The sequence below is a fragment of the Aotus nancymaae genome, unplaced genomic scaffold (genome assembly GCF_030222135.1).
Source record: "Aotus nancymaae isolate 86718 unplaced genomic scaffold, 86718_ANA_hifiasm-v0.15.2.pri h1tg000018l, whole genome shotgun sequence".
Taxonomy (NCBI): Eukaryota; Metazoa; Chordata; class Mammalia; order Primates; family Aotidae; genus Aotus; species Aotus nancymaae.
Window position 1 is genome coordinate 16,228,067 of NW_026988430.1, and position 20,205 is coordinate 16,248,271.

The 20,205-nt window shown below is 48.0% G+C and overlaps 1 protein-coding gene across 1 annotated transcript in view; it reads left to right on the forward strand.

The window, feature by feature from the left end:
- Window positions 1–20,205, forward strand: part of GAS7 (growth arrest specific 7) — a 280,976-nt gene that overhangs the window by 81,308 nt on the left and 179,463 nt on the right. The window lies entirely within an intron of this gene.

Here is a 20,205-nt window from a genome sequence, read left to right on the forward strand (position 1 = left end):
CTGAGCCCACTCACCTGGCAGGCACTGGTTTCCTTCCCAGTGAAATTGTAGCATTGTTGGAGAAGTGCATGGTGGCTCATGCCCGTAATCTTAGCACTTTAGGAAGCTGAGACCAGAGGACTGCTTGAGCCCAGGAGTTTGAGATCAGCCTGGGCAACATAGTGAGACCTCCATCTACAAAACTGTAATAAAAAACAAAGTTTAGCTGGGCATGATGGTGCATGCTTGTTGCCCCAGGTTCTCGGGAGGCTGAGGCAGGAAGATCACTTGAGCCTGGGAGGTTGAGGCCACAGTGAGCTGTGATCACACCACTGCACTCCAGACTGGACAGCATAGCAAGACCCTGTCTGGAGGGAAAAAAAGAGACAGAAGTGTGTTTGGGGGTGTATTTTAAACTTTTTCTTTAATATGTATACCCAAAAGTATATCTTTGTTAATTTTATACTTATCAAATAGGTAATATATGCTCGGGTCTGGTATCTGAAAGGTTCAAAAGAATGTAGAGTGAAAAGTTGCTCTCCCTTCCGTCTCTGTCCTCAGCCTATCAGTTCCTTTCCCCAGGGGCAAGCAGATGATCAGTTTCTTGTGGGTACTTCCAGAAATAGTCCAGGAATTTCCAAACATGTTTCCCTTTATTTTCCTTAACTCAGGTATTATTTTTCTGAACACAGGTGTCCCCTCTATACAAGTACTGCACCTTGCTGCTGCTACTGATGTTTTTTGTTAAATCACATAACATAGCTTGGAGTTTAGTCAATAGAAAGAGCTTCCTCCTCCTGTTTAATGCCTGCCCCACTCATTTCACCAATGGGCATCTAGGTGGCTTCTAATCTTTACCTGTTATCTTTACCTATGGCTGCTGCGGGTAGCCTGGTGTAGCCATTATTCTGCACGTGGGTAAGTGTCTCGGAAGGGTAAGTCTCTGAGGTTGAAAGGTTGGAGCAAAGAATATGTGTGTTTGTAGTTTTGACAGAAAGGGCCAGATTGCCTCTAACAAGACTGTTCTAGCTTATACTTCTGCCAGCAACGAGTAGGAGTGCCTGCTTTCCCATAGCCTTGCCAGCACCGTGCACTTTCAGATTTTTTACATTTCTGTATGGAAAAGTTTGTCTTTGCTTTCTGTCGAATTTTTCTCCTATGGCTCCCCCACTCGATTGCAGCTCCCCATGCAGACAGTGAGTGGATGGGGTCTCTCCCTGCTCCCCTGGGCCATGGGGAGTGGACCCTCAGAGGACCTGTGTCTTGCAGATCCTTTGGTAGGCTTGGTCTTAGCCTCTCTGCAGGCCAGTAAGTTGTTTTACACACAGGTCCTAAGGAAGGACTCCTTTGCAACATTGGAATTTCCTGCTCATGATGACACTGAGAGACTCCATTTTCCGCACACTGTTCCTAGTATCTTTTCCTGCTTCCCTCTTTACTGTTTTCCTCCTCTCTCTCATCTCCATGTGCCCCACCCTGCTTCTGCCTGAGTCTTCCTCCTCTTTTCCAGTGTTCTCACCCTGTTTCTTCTGCATCTCACTTTCCAAAGATAGAGTCTTTTCAGTGAAAAGCCACACATGGCAAATACCCCTGGGTAGCCTCCCTGGCTGTGTGTCTTAGGTCACGTGCTCAAGAATGAATCCCTGGTGGAGCTGGATGCAGTGACAGCATCTCTCTCCTCCCAAGTCTTTCTTTTCTTTTTTTCTTTTTTCTTGAGACGGAGTCTTGCTCTGTCACCCAGGCTGGAATGCAATGGTACAATCTTGGCTCACTGCAACCTCTGCCTCCCAGGTTCAAGTGATTTTCCTGCCTCACTCTCCCAAGTAGCTGGGATTACAGGTGCCCACCACCACACTCAACTAATTTTTGTATTTTTAGTAGAGACGGGGTTTCACCATGTTGGCCAGGCTGGTCTCGAACTCCTGACCTTGTGATCCACCCTCCTTGGCCTCTTCAAGTGCTTACAGGCGTGAGCCACCGTACCCAGCCTCCTCCAAGTTTTTCTAAGTCAAGGAGCTAGAGGTGAAGATGTAGCAAAGAATGCCTGGACAGAGAGCCTCAGGCAGCACAGCGCAGTGGAGCTCTCTGTGGGGATGGCAGTCTGCTCTACATTTGTGACGTCCAGTACAGTAGCCACTAACATGTGGCTTATATGACCGCAAAAGTGGTTCTTTCATTTTAATTGATTTATATTGAGGAGCTGTATGTGCCTACTGAGTCCATACGGGAGAGCACAGCTCTAAACTGTATGCTTTTAGCATGAAAAGAAGAGTCTAAGAAGCAGAGTGTATCTGGCCTAGGCTACCTCAAGTCAAAACACAGCAGCAGTTCTTCATCAGGGTATCCGAGCTCCATACCTGTGTAATTTTGGAACTCCTGACTTTTTTTTGCTATTGTAAATTATGCCGCAGTAAACATGCGAGTGCAGGTATCTCTTTGATATCTTTTTTTTTTTTTTTTGAGACGGTGTCTTGCTCTGTCACCCAGGCTGGAGTGCAGTAGCGCGATCTCTGCTCAGTGCAACCTCTGCCTCCCAGGTTCAAGCCATTCTCCCTGCCTCAGCTCCCAAGTAGCTGGGATTACAGGTGCTCACCACCACGCCCAGCTCATTTTTATATTTTTTAGTAGAGACAGAGTTTTGCCATGTTGGCCAGGCTGGCCTTGAACTCCTGACATCAGGTGATCCACCCTCCTTGGCCTCCCAAAGTGCTGGGATTACAGACGTGAGCCACTGCGCCCGGCCTGATATCTTTTGATATCCTGATTTCTTTTTGTTTGGATAAATACCCAGCAGTGGGATTGCTGGATCGCATGGTAGTCCTATTTTTAGTCTTTTGAGAAATCTCTGTGCTGTTTTCCACAGTGGCTGTACCAATTTGCATTCCCACCAATAGTGTATAAGAGTTCCCATTTTTCCTCATCCTCGGCAGCATCTGTTACTTTTTGTCTTTTTAATGATAGCCGTCCTAACTGGGGTAAGATGATAGCTCATTGTGGTTTTGATTTGAATTTCCCTGGTGATAAGTGGCGTTGGGTATTTTTCAATTACCTGTTGGCAATTTGTATGTCTTCCTTTGAGAAATGTCTATTCATGCCTACTTTTTAATGGGCTTTTTTTTTTCTACTTTTTTTTTAACCATTGAGTTTGAGTTCCTTCTATATTCTGGATATTGGTCCCTTGTCAGATAAATAGTTTGCAAATATTTTCTCCCATTTAATAGGTCGTCTCTTCACTTTGTTGATTGTTCCCTTTGCTGTGCAGAAGCCTTTTAGTTTAACATGGTCCCATTTGTCTCTTTTGGGTTTTGTTGTCTGTGCTTTTGAGGTCTTAACTGTAAAATCTTTGCTTAGACCAATGTTCTGAAGTGTTCTTTCTACTAGCTTTGTGGTTTCGAGTCTTATGTTTAAGTCTTTAGTCCATCTTGAGTTGACTTTTGTATGTGGTGAGAGATAGGGGTTCAGGTTTATTCCTCTGCATATGGATATCCAGTTGCCTCAACACCATTGATTGAAGAGACTTTCCCCAATGTATATTCTTGGTGCTTTTGTTGAAACTCAGTTGTCCCTTTTGCCATATACGGTAACATTCGCAGGTTCTGGTGATTAAGATGTTAACATCTTTGCAGGGGCACTTTCAAGCCTACCACGGGGGGTACTTTTTAATAATTGAAGAAGAGCAGGCTTGTGTGAGAGGAGGTTATTTGCCAAGTTTGTCGCTCCCCAGGTGTCCTGAGTTGGTGGAATTGGTTAATTGATCATTAGCTAGAGTCTAGGAAAGTTGTGTGGGTGAGAGGGCGGATGAAAAGGGGTTGAGCTATTGGTGTTGAAGGTCTGATACTCTAAAGATGCAAATCTCAAATCTAGGGAAGGTGGAAATACATGGATATATTTCTGGATTCTCTGTTCTGTTCCATTGGTCTACGTGTCTGTTTTTATATGAACATCATGCTGTCTGATTGCAGTGCAGTTTTTAAATATCAGAGCTACATACAAATACAAGTCCTCCAAAATCTGAAACTTTTTCAGGACCTATATGACGCTCAAAGGAAATGCTCACTGGAGCATGTGTTAAATAGAAAATCATACTGCAAGGTAGACACACTTGACAGCAATAACTTAAGCATACCCTGAGAACGACCCTGAACGGTAGATGCACCAGAATGTGTGTTCAGATTTCCACGCTGAAGAATCAGGGAGTGGCCAACTCAGAGCTTCATTCCTTATCTATGGGGAACATCTGAGCCCCTGGCCCATCCAGGGAACACGGGCCATACTGAGGACCTAGGCCCTTTGTTTTGGGTTAAATGAAGGTTGCCAGGTGGAGGTTGTTAGGGAAAGGATGCAAAGTGAAATTGCTCTATAAACTGTATGCTTTAGGCACACGGTTGTAGTTCTCCTGCCTAGCTGGCTACACTGGGCCATGGGGTTCTCCTGCCCAGCCCCCCACTGGACTATGGTAAGGTGGTTTCTCTGCCCAGCCCCCCACTGGACTGTATTTAAGGTGGTTCTCCTGCCCAGCCCTCCACTGGACTGTGTGTAAGGTGGTTCTCCTGCCCAGCCCCCCACTGGACTGTGTGTAAGGTGGTTCTCCTGCCCAGCCCCCCACTGGACTATGGTAAAGTGGTTTCTCTGCCCAGCCCCCCACTGGACTGTGTGTAAGGTGGTTCTCCTGCCCAGCCCCCCACTGGACTATGGTAAAGTGGTTTCTCTGCCCAGCCCCCCACTGGACTGTGTGTAAGGTAGTTCTCCTGCCCAGCCCCCCACTGGACTGTGTGTAAGGTGGTTCTCCTGCCCAGCCCCCCACTGGACTATGGTAAGGTAGTTTCTCTGCCCAGCCCCCCACTGGACTGTATGTAAGGTGGTTCTCCTGCCCAGCCCCCAACTGGACTGTGTGTAAGGTGGTTCTCCTGCTCAGCCCCTCACTGGACAATGGTAAGGTGGTTCTCCTGCCCAGCCCCCCACTGGATTATGGTAAGGTGGTTTCTCTGCCCAGCCCCCCACTGGACTGTGTGTAAGGTGGTTCTCCTGCCCAGCCCCCCACTGGACTATGGTAAAGTGGTTTCTCTGCCCAGCCCCCCACTGGACTGTGTGTAAGGTAGTTCTCCTGCCCAGCCCCCCACTGGACTGTGTGTAAGGTGGTTCTCCTGCCCAGCCCCCCACTGGACTATGGTAAGGTAGTTTCTCTGCCCAGCCCCCCACTGGACTGTATGTAAGGTGGTTCTCCTGCCCAGCCCCCACTGGACTGTGTGTAAGGTAGTTCTCCTGCCCAGCCCCCCACTGGACTATGGTAAGGTGGTTTCTCTGCCCAGCCCCCCACTGGACTGTGTGTAAGGTAGTTCTCCTGCCCAGCCCCCCACTGGACTGTGTGTAAGGTGGTTCTCCTGCCCAGCCCCTCACTGGACTGTGTGTAAGGTGGTTCTCCTGCCCAGCCCCCCACTGGACTGTGTGTCAGGCAGTTCCCCTGGCCAGCCCCTAACTGAACTATGTAAGGTAGTTCTTCTGCCCAGCCCCCCACCACTGGACTGTATGTAAGCTACTTCTCCTTCCCAGCCTGCTACCCCTGGACCACTCTGCATGTGAGTTTCCCGCTAATAAGACTCTGTGTCTCATTTGCTGGCTCTGCGTCTCATCTTCGGCCTCTTGAACCTGGGGCCATTCCTATAAAGGTTAATGGGGGCCTAGTAGGACAGACAGGTGGAACCCTACCTTGTAGTGTTATGTAAAAGGAAGTGTGCTCATTTAATGAAGGCCACAAATGTAGTGACTTAAAACGCATTTGTTCACTCACAGTCCTGAGGATCCAAAGTCTGAAATGAGTCTTACAAGGCTAAAAAGTAAGGGGTCAGCAGGGCTGGTCCTTCTGGAAGCTTCAAGAAGAATCTGTTCCTTCCTTTTTTCATCCTCTTGAAATTCTTTCTTAGCTCCGGTTGCCACTGTCACATCAGCCTCTTCCTTCTTTGACCTTGTCTTCCTCTTAGACCCTTGAGATTGCATTTAGAACCTACCTAGATAATCCAGAATAACTTCCCCATCTCAAATTCCTTAACTTGGTCACGGCCTGCAGAGTCCCTTTTGCCATATAAGGTAACATTCGCAGGTTCTGGTGATTAAGATATTAATACCTTTGCAGGGGCACTTTCAAGCCTACCACGGGGGTACCTTTTAGTAATTGATGAAAAGCAGGCTTGTGTGAGAGGTGGTTATTTGCCAAGTCGGTAGCTCCCCAGGTGTTCTGAGTTGGTGGAATTGGTTAATTGATCGTTAGCTAGAGTCTAGGAAAGGTGTGTGGGTGAGAGGGTGGATTAAAAGAGGTTGAGCTAGTGGTGTTAAAGGTCTGATGCTCTAAAGATGCAAATCCCAAATCTCCTAAGGAAGGTGGAAAAAGTGCAGAGACTCAGACTCTATCCTTTTTCAGGGAGTCTGGACCTGTGTGTTCATTAGCTCTCCCAGTAATTCTGATCCTCAGCAAAGTTTGAGACTGTTGAATTTTTGGTGTGGTCTCAGGGATTATCTGTGCGCCTGCATGTGGGATGTGAAACTTCTTGAGTAAGAGCCAAGGCTGGGCTGCAGACAGGTGCTGGAGAAGATCAGAGGAGGGGCCGGTGTCTGCGGAGGAGTCATCACCTGGAAGGTGTGGCCTCCCCCGAGAAGCAGGGCAGGTGCTCCAAGCAGAGGGCGAGGCCTTACCAGCAGCACCAAGGTAGGAATACGCATGGCTGGCACGTTTGGGGATATGGAGACCATTTAAGACCAGAAGGTGTAGGAACAGAGAGTTGATTTGACAAGAGAAATGTTAGCAGGAGTAACTGCTTGTGTTCGCGGGGTTGACTGCAGGGCAGACGCAGGATTCTGTTTGTAGTACTGCCTGGGAGGAGTGGAAGAAGGACCGGCCTGGGTGGTGGCAGGGAGGAGGGTGAAAAGGCGATGGTTGTGAGAGATTCGAGAGGAAATATGAACATTACATGGTCAGGCAATCCACTAACACTTATTGAGCAGCGTCATTGGGGAGGCTGCTCTGCAGGTGCAGGACAAGGAGCTGGAATGCAGTGGTGAGTCAAACTCACCGGGTCCCTGATGTCATGAGTATACTTTGGGGTGGAGAGGTGGGGTAGAGTTGGGGAATAAACAGACAGACATACACAAGAAAGGCATGAGCTAGTGGTACATGCTCTGCAGAGCTCCACGGGCTCATGTGATTGGGAGGAAGTGGGTGGCTTTTTTGGATTGGGAGTTTAGGGAAGGCCTCTCTGAAGCAGTGACGCTTAAACTGATGTCTGGATGACAAGAAGCAGTTGGCCATGGGGAGGGGAAGGGGAGCAGCATTCCAGGCAGAGCAGAGGTGACAGCAAGTGCAAAGGTGTGCTGCAAGCTCCTCATCCTGGGGACACTAGGAACAGCATAGTTCAATGGAACTTTCTGCAGGGACAGGGATGTTTAAGGCCTGCACCTTTCTTTTCTTTTCTTTTCTTTTTTTTTTTTTTGAGATGGAGTCTCACTCTGTTGCCAGGCTGGAGTGCAGTGGCATGATTTCGGCTCACTGCAACCTCTGCCTCCTGGGTTCAAGCCATTCTTCTGCCTCAACCTCCCGAGTAGCTGGGACTACAGGTGTGTGCCACCATACCTGGCTAATTTTTGCATTTTAAGTAGAGACAGAGTTTCTCCATGTTGGTCAGGCTGGTCTCGAACTCCTGATCTCATGATCCGCCTGCCTTGGCCTCCCAAAGTGCTGGGATTAAGGCATGAGCCACTGTGCCCGGCTGGTATGTACCATTTAACATGGTAGCCACTTGTCACGTGGGCCCACTGAGCATTTGAAAAATGGCTAGTGAGACTGAGGAACTGAATTTTATTTGAGTTTGAATAAGAGTCAAAGCCAGGCTGCAGACAGGTGCTGGAGAAGATCAGAGAAGGGGCCGGTGTCTGCAGAGGAGTCACCACCTGAGCTACACCTGGAGGGCAAGAGAAGATGTGGCCTCCCCGGAGAAGCAGGGCAGGTGCTCCAAGCAGAGGGAGAAGCCTTACCAGCAGCATCGGGGTAGGAATACGCGTGACACGTTTGCATTCTATTTGAGTTTGAAGTTATTTAATTTTAACATTAAGTAGCCATATGTGACCAGGGTCTCCCGCATTGGACAGCACAGAGCAAGAAGGTCAGGGTGGCTCATGGGGAAGAGCAGAAAATGGCATAAGGTGAGGTAGACAGAGGCAGGCTTTACTGCTTATGAATTAGAGTAAATGGTTTGGATTTTTTTCTAGGAGTCAAGGCTTTTCTGCAAAGCCTTGGGATGATTTTAGTTACAAGGTTGACATAATTTGATTAATGTTTTATAAGTTCCCTCTGGCTGCAATGTGAGAATGAATTACAGAAGATGAAAAGTGGAACAAGGAGATCATGGTAATAGTGTAGGGAACAGCGTGGCAGCAGTGGGGAAGGAAAATGTGGATGGATCAGACAGAACTGATAGGTGAGAGGAATTGGATGTGGAAGGTGTGAGGACGTGAGAATCCTAGATTTTGGGGTATAAGCAACAGGGTGGATGTGTGGATGGTGGTACCATTTACTCAAATGGGGTATGGAGGGCAGGTCTAGTTTTGTTTTTGGAAGTGAAGAAAATTAGTTCTTTGGTAGATTCATTAGATTCCTCCTGAGCATCAGTGTAGGGGTGACAGGTAGCCGGGAGGCCACGGGTCTAGAGAGCTGAGATAGGTCAGGGCTAGAGATACGAATTTAGAGTTATCAGGAGTAGAGAATGCCTAAAGCTATGGAACAGGGTGAGGCCACTACAGGGAGTGCGTAGGTAGAAAAGAGGTGGGGCAGGAGTGAGCTCTGGGCACTGTGACATTTAAGAGCAAGCAGAGGATGATCCAGAAAGGTGACTACTTGAGAGAACCCGTGAGATGTTATGGCAGCCCAGAGCAGTCATGGCTTCTGAAAACAGGGGACGTTGAATGTTGCTGGCTGGCCAAGGACTCTAGAGGAGAGACAGGGGCCCTTGGATTTGGTGACAACATAGAGGTCATTGGTGACATTGAGGAGAGTAGGCTCAGTGGAATGGGAAGGAGGGAATTAGAGATAAGAGATTCAAAGTCATGACTACAGGTAACATTTTTGGTGAAAATTTTTGCTGTTAGGAGAAAAGAATAAAGGACTGGAGAGCCAAGGTCAAAGCATGTATTTATCTCTAATTTTTTGAAATTAAAGATAGATGTTACGTGCTGATAGGTAGAAAGCAGGTAGGTTGCCTTTGGTAGGAGGAAGTACTGTTGTGGGAAGGAAGGCTGAGAGCCTGGGATCTGATGTGGCTAGGATGGATTTGGGCCATGGGCTGATGAGCAGCTACTATTGGTTGCTCTTATTTTTATTTTTATTTTTTCCCCTGCTGAGATGCAGTCTCACTCTGTCACCCAGGCTGGAGTGCAATGGAGCGATCTTAGCTTACTGCAACCTCCACCTCCTGGGTTCAAGCAATTCTCCTGCCTCAGCCTCCCTAGTAGCTGGGATTACAGGCATATGCCACCACATATGGCTAATTTTTGTATTTTTAGTAGAGAGGGGGTTTCAACATGTTGGCCTGGCTGGTCTTGAACTCCTGACCTCAGGTGATCCACCAGCCTCAGCCTCCCAAAGTGCTGGGATTACAGGCGTGAGCCATCTTGCCCAGCTGGGTTGCTCCTATCTTTCTAGGTGAAGTGTGAGACAAAGCATTTCTCATCATCTGAGAACTGAAATCATTGTTTTGGAAAATGGAAAACTGTCTCACCAGGTAACTAGGATAGGGTTGCTAGATGGCATGAACCATGCTTCTCAAGCTTGAATATGCAAACTAGTCACCAGGGGGTTTATTTGTTTGAGACAGGGTCTCACCCTGTCACCCAGACTGGAGTGCAGTGGTACAGTCACAGCTCACTGCAGCCTCGACCGCTGGGCTCAGGTGATTCACCTCAGCCTCCTGAGTAGCTAAGACCACAAGTGTGCACCATCATGCCCAGCTAATTTTTTGTAGGGACAGGGTTTTGCAATGTTGCCCAGGCTGGTCTTGAATTCCTGGGCTCTAAGCAATCTGCCCTCCTTGGTCTTCCAAAGTGCTTGCATTATAGGTGTGAGCCACCACGTCTGGTCGAGATTTCTTAAAATGCAGATTCTTCATTTCTAATGGGCTTCTAGGCAACAGGAATGCTCCTGATCCCTCCCTGGATTCCACTATGAGGATCAAGATTCCACAGCTCTCTTCAATGGGTAGTTTAGGAAGAGACACAATTGCCTAAAACGTGTCTAGGATATGCTTAATTGCCCATTGAGCTTACATTTAGGGCAGAGTGAGCAGGAGCTGCGTGTCTGTTTGGGATTCCTGGCTCTTCATTTAAAGTTGGTCTTCTCAATGTTGGAATTATCTGGGGAACTTAAAAACCCAGAAACCAAAACAAAAAACGGGGCCTGGGTGTTTTGATTTTGATGGAGGTTGTGAATTAATTGGTATAGGGTGTGTCCTAGGTACCCTACTTTTAAAAATCTCCTCTGGTAATTGAGATGTTCATCCAGGCTTCAGAAGCCCTGATTTCAAATACCAGGTCAGAAGGTGACCATTGCAGTAGGTAGCCAAGGTAGTGTGGAAGCAGGGCTGCCCCTGGAACGTGTGGGCCCTTGTCTATCTAAGCAATGTGGGTCACTTGTAATCAGCATGCTAAGGCCATTCTAGCTGCTCAATCTGACATAGTCTCACCAAAGAAATACCATGTCAGATGGCTGGGCGCAGTGGCTCACACCTGTAATCTCAGCACTTCGGGAGGCTGAGGCAGGTGGATCACCTGAGGTCAGGAGTTCGAGACTAGCCTGACCAACATGGAGAAACCCTGTCTCTACAAAAAATACAAAGTTAGCCGGGTATAGTGGCACATGCCTTTAATCCCAGCTGCTCGGAGGCTGAGGCAGGAGAATCATTTGAACCCGGGAAGTGGAGGTCGCAGTGAGCTGAGATCTCACCATTGCACTCCAGCCTGGGCAACAAGAGCGAAACTCCATCTCAAAAAAGAGAAAGAAAGAAATGCCATGTCTAGCAGGAGCAATCTGCTTACCAGGATGACTTTATGGCAGCTTCCCAGCCCCTGGGATGACCCTATAGGCACATTGTTCAGAGCTCCCTGGGATGTCTGGTTTAGCTTATGCATGGGCTCTATGTGGGGAGGGAGTTGCTCAGATGGTTCTCGCAGTCCCTGCTGGTCCAGGCCCCATAAAAAATTTCAAAGAAGGCAGTCAGAGGGCAAGGCCCCATGTACCAGGCAGCTCGGCTAGAGCAGAAGCACAGAGTATGAAAAACTGAGAAGCCAACTTAGACGGACCCTAGCATTCATTTGCCAAAACTCATGATGGGAGCAGTGATGGAAGTCAGGGGCTAACGATTTTCTTTAACAAATGAGCGGGAGTGTCTGGAAGAGTCAGCCGTAACTATAACAGGGAGTGGTGCCAGAATCTGATGGACCCTTGGTTTTCAGTGATAGCAGCCCAAGTCAAACCAGCTTAGCAACGGTAACAAAGTGTGGGGTGCAGGGATTTATCGGCCCTCATGAATGAAAAGTCCACAGGCATGTGGCTATAGGTACAGCCCGTTCTTGAGATGTGTTAGGTGGCCTCTAAGATGGGTTTCCATGCTCCCTGCCTCTGGTCACTTTTGTGTAATCCCTTCCCCTTGAGTGTGGGTGGGACATGGTGACTTGCTTCTAACAATAGACATGCCCTGGAATGTCACTCCTGAGAATAAGTAACAAAATGGCCATGGCTTCCGCCATGTTTGTTTACTCTTGCTGGTTGGCTCTGAAGTGAGCTGTTCTAGGGAGGGACCCATGTGACAAGGAACTAACAAATGGCTCAACAGCCTCAACATGAATGAGTTTGGAGGCAGATTCTCCTCCCATTGAGACTTAGGATAACTGCAGCCCTGGCAGACATCTTGATTGTAGCCTTGGGAGAGAGACCCTGGGTAAGGCTCAAGGTCTGGGAAAACCATGCCTGGATACCTGCTCCCCAGAATCCATAAATGACCGTATTTGCTTTTTTGAGATGGGGTCTTGCTGTGTTGCTCAGACTGGTCTGGACCTCCTGCGCTCAAGTGATTCTCCTGCCTCAGCCTTCCGAGTAGCTGGGATTATAGGCATGAGCCACGGCACCCGGCCAAATGACTGTTGTTTTATGTCACTGATTTTTGGGCGAATTTGTTACACCCAATAATTAACTAATAGAATAAGCAAAGGCAGTATCATCAGACCTCTCCATCTCTGGGCTTTGCTTTCCTCTGTTTTAGCTTCATTTTCTAGCTTAGCAACCTTCTCAGAAAACCCTTTTTATCCCCCTTTGGAATTAAAGATTCTAAAAATTTTATAATTCCAAAGTGGGGAGAAAAGCCAAGAAAGTCACTGAGCAGCTTTCAGATGGAACCTGGTGAGCATGGTTGGGAGGTGGGTCAGCCCCATCCTTACTGCCTGGGCTGACAAGGGTGCAAGGGTGGTGCCCAAAGGAGATCCAAGTCAGCTGACACCAAAGGGAGGAGAATGAATGGTAACTGGCAAGATGTGGTAGTGATGGAATCCTTGCTCTCACCTGGATGGGATTTGAGAGATCTGGTCTAGTTCTCAGGCAGAGATGGAAGCAGGATGGTGAATGTTAGAGAAGCCGCAGAGACCTGGAGGAATGAGGGCAGAGAAGAGGCCTCTGGGATATGGCATTCTGTGTTGAACTTTGTGTGACTCCATGTGCCTGTATCCTCATAAAAGGAGAAAAATGGTGAGGAAATCAAGATGAACAGAGATCATTTCTTTGAGTGTCTTGCAACGTATTTTTGATCATCTGTGCTAAATAGGAGATAAGGTAGCAGGTTGAGTTAGAAATGTAATGAAATAAACCACAAAAAGTCAAGGATGTAAAGAACCATGTATAAATTTTTCATTTCAATTATATTTTCAACCCGAATTATTCCACTGATCTTTTAACCCAGAGTTTTCATTTCCTCCTTCTGAGCCTTTAAACTTCTAACAAGGAGGATCATAGATGGATCTCAGCCTCCTCTTTTCTTGTCTCTTTCCATTCCTGATCTTCGACGTAGGTGCTAAGGAACTGGACTGAGAAGCTGAGAATATCCCTTGGGCACCCAGTAGGAGAGAAGACAGTTCTGGCCCTCCACTGTCCCTGTTACATGCTTTTAGAGATTGTCACCGTCTTAAGTGAACTTGGAAGAAGGATAACTAATGGTACTCTCAGGTTTCGGGTGTATGAGGTTGGTGAGAGAGTATCTCTGGGGAGAAGGCCAGGCAGAGGGCACTTAAAGACTGGGACACTTAGGGGCTGCACCCAGGGTGACTCATCTTGCAAAAGTCATGGGGGTTCAGCTTCCCTTTCAAAATGAAGAGTTGTATATGTATACACATTTGCATTATTATATCTGGCTGTGCCTTGCCTGGGATGGGTTTCTTTCCTATTGTGTTGAATGTCTCCACTCCCCACTACCTGCAAAAAAGGACATTGGAGGAGAGATTAAGCAATGTAATTCACTCTTCACTTTCAGCACCCCCAGTGCAGGGTGCCCTGCCAAAACCACTCCAGGGCAGTGGAAAGATGCTGCTGTCGGATCACCTAACAGCGTGACGGTGTTTAAACTTTTTACTGGCCAGAAAGGTCTACAAAGTCCCCGCCTGCTCTGACTGTATCCTGGTGGAAGCCAAACAGGGCCATGTGGAACCTGTTTCGGGGAAAGCTCGCCTGGAATGCACCCTGAGCTTAACAGTGGGCTGGTGGAACAGGCGCTGTTTGGTAAACAGGGGTGGGCAGAGGGAGGGTTCGAATGGGTGTGTCTCCACCTCCCTCTGTGTTTTCTGATGACTCACAGGCTGCATTACTGGAACGGGCCTCTAAGATACATCATCAGATCCAGCAGGCTTCTTTCACAAGCATAAGGAGACAGGGCTTAGCGAAAGTCCTGCTGCTAGTTAATGGAGAGGTGATGTTTGGTTCCCATCTCTTGCCTCCATGCCTGTGGCCACAACTCTGCCCCTCAGCTAACCTGTTGCATCTACTTTCCAAAGGAGAGTGCCTGGCTAGGGTTGCGCACACCTCCCACAGCCCTGAGCCAGTCCTCATAGCTCCTGTCATACCAATTGTAGTATATGATCCCACTTGACACTCTTCCTCTGCTGTCTCAGCCACTGGGACAAGAAGGCCTGGCCCCACCTTTGGCAAACAAAGGGTCTTTCCTGCTTGGAGCCTGGACCACCTCATCACCCTGCGTTCTCATTAGGTTCATTCTTTGCGGTAAATGGAGAGTAAATATCTAGGCAAAAGCAGTTTCTACAGGGCAACATGGAAGAGGGCAGAGGGCAGCCCTGCCTGCATGGGGCGGGTGGAAAGTTGTGGCTGGCAGCGTCTTTTGGCATCAGCTGGGGAAGCAACCTCCTGCTCTCCTGGCTAGGCTAGTTCTGGAGGGAGGTCCCAGCAGCTGCCCCTACCCCTTGCAACCTGTAGCTCCAGCTCGTTCTTTATTCCCTGTGCTCTGTCTTCCCGAGTCCCCTGGGAAAAGAGAAGGGTGGCATAAGGTGAATGGGATCATGGAGTGGCACAGAAGTTTAGGGGCACCCCAGGGTCCCTTGGACACAAGGAGGTGAGTCCCAATGTACACTTTTTTTTTTTTTTTTGGAGACAGAATCTTGCTCTGTCACTCAGGCTGCAGTGCAGTGGCATGACCTTGGCTCATTGCAACCTCTGCCTCCTGGGTTCAAGCAATTCTCCTGTATAGTTTATATTTGGGTTCAAGTGATAGCTCCCAAGTAGCTGGGATTACAGTTACATGCCACCACCCCCGGCTAATTTTTGCATTTTTAGTAAAGAAGGGGTTTTGCCATGTTGGCCAGGCTGGTCTCAAACTCCTGACCTCATGTGATCTGCCCGCCTCAGCCTCCCAAAGTGCTGGGATTGCAGGCATGAGCCACTGTACCTGGCCCCCAATGTACATTTTTTACCACCCACCCTCTAACCCAGAGCAAGGGGAGAGGTTGCCTAGTGTGTGCCTGCTGTGCCTGCCTGCGGATTCCAATAAAAGCGCAGAGCCCATGTGCTTTATTAAGGCTTTGAGGTCATGAGTTTGTAAAAACATGAAAAACACAGCAACCTGGAAGGGAGCTCACGGAGGCTAGAGCTTTGCAATTGTGTCCTGCAAGAGCCGCTGCTGCACCTGCTTCACCTGATTTATGTGCCCAGTGTATCTTGCTTGCCCTGCTTTCTTAGAGGTGGGGTGTGTGCCCGGAGTCCTCTCGTCACCCTGGGAATGTGGCTATGTGTTAGGTATACACCAGGCAGAGCCCCGAGAGACTGAGCATCCCGATCCAGGGAGTCTCTCTTCTGCTCTGCCATCTTCCTCCCATTCAGTCAAGCAAGTATGGATTGAGTTACCTCCTGGATTAATGCAAAGATCTTATGAGCCGGTTCTTACCACTGCCATAGGAGCCTACAGTCTCGCTGGAAGAGCCAAGTTTGAGCAGGGGACTGTAGTAAATGTATACAGAATGTTATGGGGCCTCAGAGAAGGGACAGGAGGGCAAGGAGGCCTCACAGAGGAGATGGCATCGGCCCTAAAAGGAGAAGTAGGATTCCCAGGGACGAGAGAGGAAAGGCAGCCCAGGGCCAGGGATCAGCATGGGTAAAGGCGCAGAGGCATCAGAGGAAGGCTTGGGAACTAAAGGCAGCTGGCTTGAAAAGTGTTTTGGGGTATTTGTGTTTTTGATTTAGAAAATGGCTGGCATAGCCAAAGGGTAAGGGGATGGTGAGATGAGGAGGAAAGAGGGGAAATTGCAGCCTTGGATGGGACCTTTTCTGTTGCAAAGGTTAGAAAACCAGCCCAGGATGGCTTAAGCCAAGAAGGGCATGTTTTGGGCTCCACTTTTGGATCCATACGTTGTATGGCTACAGGATCCAAAGATGTCAGGATGTGTTCTTTCTCACTTGAGCTGCATGTTGAAAACTGGCAGCTCCAGACTGGCATCCTCCCTACTTTGAGACCATTGGCAAAAGACAGCTCCTTTTTCTGTAAGATTAAGCCCCACGGAATGGAGTGGCTTTTCAGAACCAGGTGCTGGCTCTGAATTGACTGGGTGATGGCTGTAGGCCTGGGTCTGTTGGGTAGGTAGTGTTGTCCATACCTGAGAATGGAGGGGCACGGCTCCCCACGGGAAAATGCAGTGCCATCCTTGGAAGAAGGGGACTGTGTGGTATGCAGGTCACAGTGACAGGTTCCACACTGGTCCACCACAATGTTGAAGATCCTTGAAGGACTTGTGCTTGGATTTTGCATGTAGGGCCCATCAAAAGTGATTTTGAGTCAGGGGACCCTCCCCTGGCAAACAGAAGAGGAGAGGCATGTGGAGGCAGAGAAAATACTTGCAGAGATCTTGGCAGTTGAGTAGAGAGGATTTGGGGTACTCGCTTTGGCAGCACATATACTAAAAATTGGAGAGGATTTGGGAAGTGGGAGGGAATTTGATAGATGGAAAAATCTGATTTTGGTTGGGCTTCTAGGAACTATGACATAGGAAACATTATATATGTGACAGAGACTGGTTGGGGCAAACAGTTTGGCTTTGCACATCCTGAATTTGAGGTGTCAATGGCCTGTGATTCTCAGATTGAGTGTGGTTTATTAGACAACCTGGGGCCTTGGCGCAGACTTGGGAGTGATCTGCAGAGACACTGCCGAGGGAGCAGATGAGGAACCTGGCAAGAGGATGCAGCGAGGGAGAAAGCAGGACTGGGGATGGAGGCCGGAGGAGCATACCCGCAATGGGCAGAGCCAGGTTGAGGACTGAGGGGAAACAGGAAGGTGGGGGATCCCAATGGACTTCAGAGAACACCTCATCCTGCGAAGGGAGGGAAAGGACAGATATTAAGGAGGTTTGTGCTTGTGTAGGGGATGGAGTCCAGCGGCAGAGGTGTTAAGATCTGAGAATTTTTTAATTTTTTTAATTTTTGAGACAGAGTCTTGCTCTGTCACCAGGCTAGAGTGCAGTGGTGTGATCTCTACAACCTCTGACTCCCTGGTTCAAGTGATTCTTCCGCCTCAGCCTCCCGAGTAGCTGGGACTACAGGTGCACGCCACCATGCCCAGCTAATTTTTGTATTTTTACTAGAGATGGGGTTTCACCTTGTTGGCCAGGATGGTCTTGATCTCCTGACCTTGTGATCTGCCTGCATCTGCTTCCCAAAATACTGGGATTAAAGGTGTGAGCCACCATGCCAAGCCAAGATCTGAGAATCTTAGACATTTGTCAGAGTCATCAAACTGGACTTTCAAAGGATGAATTTTACTGTCTATAAAGTCTACTGCCACAGGCCAGCCGTGGTGACTCAGACCTGTAATTTCAGCACTTCGGCAGGATCACTTGAGCCCAGGAGTTCGAGGTCCCAGTGATTTCTGGGGAATTTGGGATAGCAGTTACTGCTGGGATAAAGAATGGTCAGACCAGGAAGGGACACTCAGGAGGCTTACTTTATAATTATTCATTATGCTACACACACATGTTTTATGCAATTTTTGAATGTATATTATATTGTCTAATCAAAGTTTAGAAAACAGATTTCAGGGAATACCAATATGCCTCCCTATGTGCCAGGTGTAATTTACACTTTTTGGCACATTCAGCGTCCATAAGAGTCCTCCTATAAGGAGAGTACTATTATCATTGTCAATGCGTGAGGAAACCTAGGCACAGACAGTTGTGCAGCTGGGACTTGAACCTCGGCCATCTGGTTCCAGAGCCCTTGTTAAGGGCTGCATGGGAAGATTGCATGTGGCGATCTGGAGGCCATCCAGTTGAGTGGCAGGGGGTGGACATCATATTGCAAATGACAGAAGTGGAAATGAAGGGAGAGTAAGGCAGGGAGAAGGTTGTTGAAAGATGTGATGATAAACTATCTTCTTTCTCTGCTGGAATGGTGCTTACAAAGACTTGCTGTTTTATTAAATTCTGTTAATCCCCATGTGAGGCAGGTTTTTAGCATCCCTGTTTTAAAGATCCAGAGAGCTTCTATGGCTCGCCTAAGGGCAGACAGAGGTAGGAGGCAGGGGAAGGGACCTGGAGCTCTGGCCTTATGACCTATATTCTTTCAATTCTTGTGTTGATACTGTGACTGTGAGGTCCCTGATAGCTGGCAGCTGAGCTCCTATCCTTCTGGAATGACCCATCTGTGCTTTCAGGGAGATACCAGGTGTGCCCTCTCTGCTAAGTAAGTGAGTATTACACAGGGCACAGCTGCTCAGCTGCCTGCCAGGACTTGCTGAGTGCCTGGAGCCTGCAAGCTGCTGATCTTGGGGTCTTCTGCCTTAGGTTAGCAATGAGCAATCTGTGGCCCATGGACCATTGGTCATATTCCTTAGGTTCATGGCAAGTGTCATAGGTCTGTGCTGAGGAAGAGGGATAACCAGCAAAGAGTTGTCTCCTGTTTGCAAGCTGATTCGAAGTGCCCATCACTTAGTCCATGAGTTAAGGAAGTTCCCACTTTTTTGCTCCTTATGCCAGAAGGGGACCTTGATGCCCATCTCCTGAGAGGGCACTGAGCTGTGTCTGATTTCTCGGGAGTGACTAAACAGCATAGGATTGAAAATGAGAGATTTCAGTTATACGTTGAACTATGTAGTAGTGTTCAGTGGAAAAAAATGGGGCCATTTGAACATAGTCTCATGTCAACTGTATTAAGAATAAACTTCATGAAATACAGCAGGATTATAGGTATTTGATTTTTTTCCCCCTCATAATAGCTGTTTGTAGGATTGCAGGTGGTGGGAGAGAAGCTTTTGGCCCCTCTTTCCATGGGAGCTCCTGATTTTGATTCTTGTTTTAAGCCCTTAGCAAGCTTTTCACCCTTCTTCTTCTTCTTCTTCTTCTTTTTTTTTTTTGAGATGGAATCTCACTCTGTCTCCAGGCTGGAGTACAGTGGTGAGATCTTGGCTCACTGCAACCTCCACCTCCCTGGTTCAAGTGAATCTCCTGCAGACTCCTGAGTAGCTGGGATTACAGGCATGTGCCACCACACCCAGTTAATTTTTTTATTTTTAGTACTGATGGGGGTTTCACCATGTTGACGAGGATGGTCTCGATCTCCTGATCTTGTGATCCGCCTCAGCCTCCCAAAGTGCTGGGATTATAGGCTTGAGCCCAGCCGTTTTTCAGCCTTTTTAAGAACTCCACACAAAGGCTCAGAATATTAGATGTGACTAGAATCTTAGAAGTGACAGCTTCCTGATAAAGGTGAGGTAATGGGGGCTTGGTGGGGGATTGGTCTTGTCCAGGGTTGTGTAGCAATAGGACTAGAACACAGTCCTCAAACCCTTTCCTAAAACACAGCCACAACACTAATGTAAGTGAGCAGTGGCACAGTTAGTGAGTACAGATATTCAGGACTTTATCCTTAGAACCTGTGAACTTACCGTATATGGCAAGATGGATTTTGCAGATGTGGTTAAGGATTTATTTTGGTTTATCTGGGTGAGTCCTAAATGCAATCACAACTGTGCCTATAGGCGAGGAAAAGGGAGATTTGCCAACACATACAGAGGAGAAGGTAATGTGACCATGGAGACAAAGATCAGGGTGATGCAACCACAAGCCAAGGAATGCTGGCAGCCACCAGAGAATCTGGAAGAGACAAGGAAGAATTTCCCCCTGGAGCCTCCAGGGAAGGGGTGGCACTCTTGACACCTTGATTTTTGCCTCGATGAAAATAGTTTTGGACTTCTGACCTCAGAATCATAAGGGAAAACGTGGGTTGAAGCAACAGGTTTATGGCTATTTGTTACAGCAGTCATGTGAAACTAATGCAGCGAGTGCTTGTCAAAGTCAACCTATTGAACACTTGCCTGCCAGGATGCCCGTTGGGGAAGAAATGATCCCTGGACAAGTAACTTAGAACCTTAAGGAACATTTGCGTGGACATTCATTCATTCATTCATTCAACACGTTTCTTTTGAACAGCAATTGTGTATCGGGCTCTGTTATGGGTGCTGGTCAGTTCTAACAGTCCCTGCCCTCACTGTTTAGATTCTGTTGGGGAAGGCAGACCATGAAAACCAATACCTGTATATTGAACTATCAGGCTAGTACTGTGTTGTTTTCCTCTCTCAGAGCAAAGGGTGGCAGGAGATGCTATTTTAGATGCATTCGGCAGGGAGGTTCCTGGGTTGTTAGCATTTGAGCAAA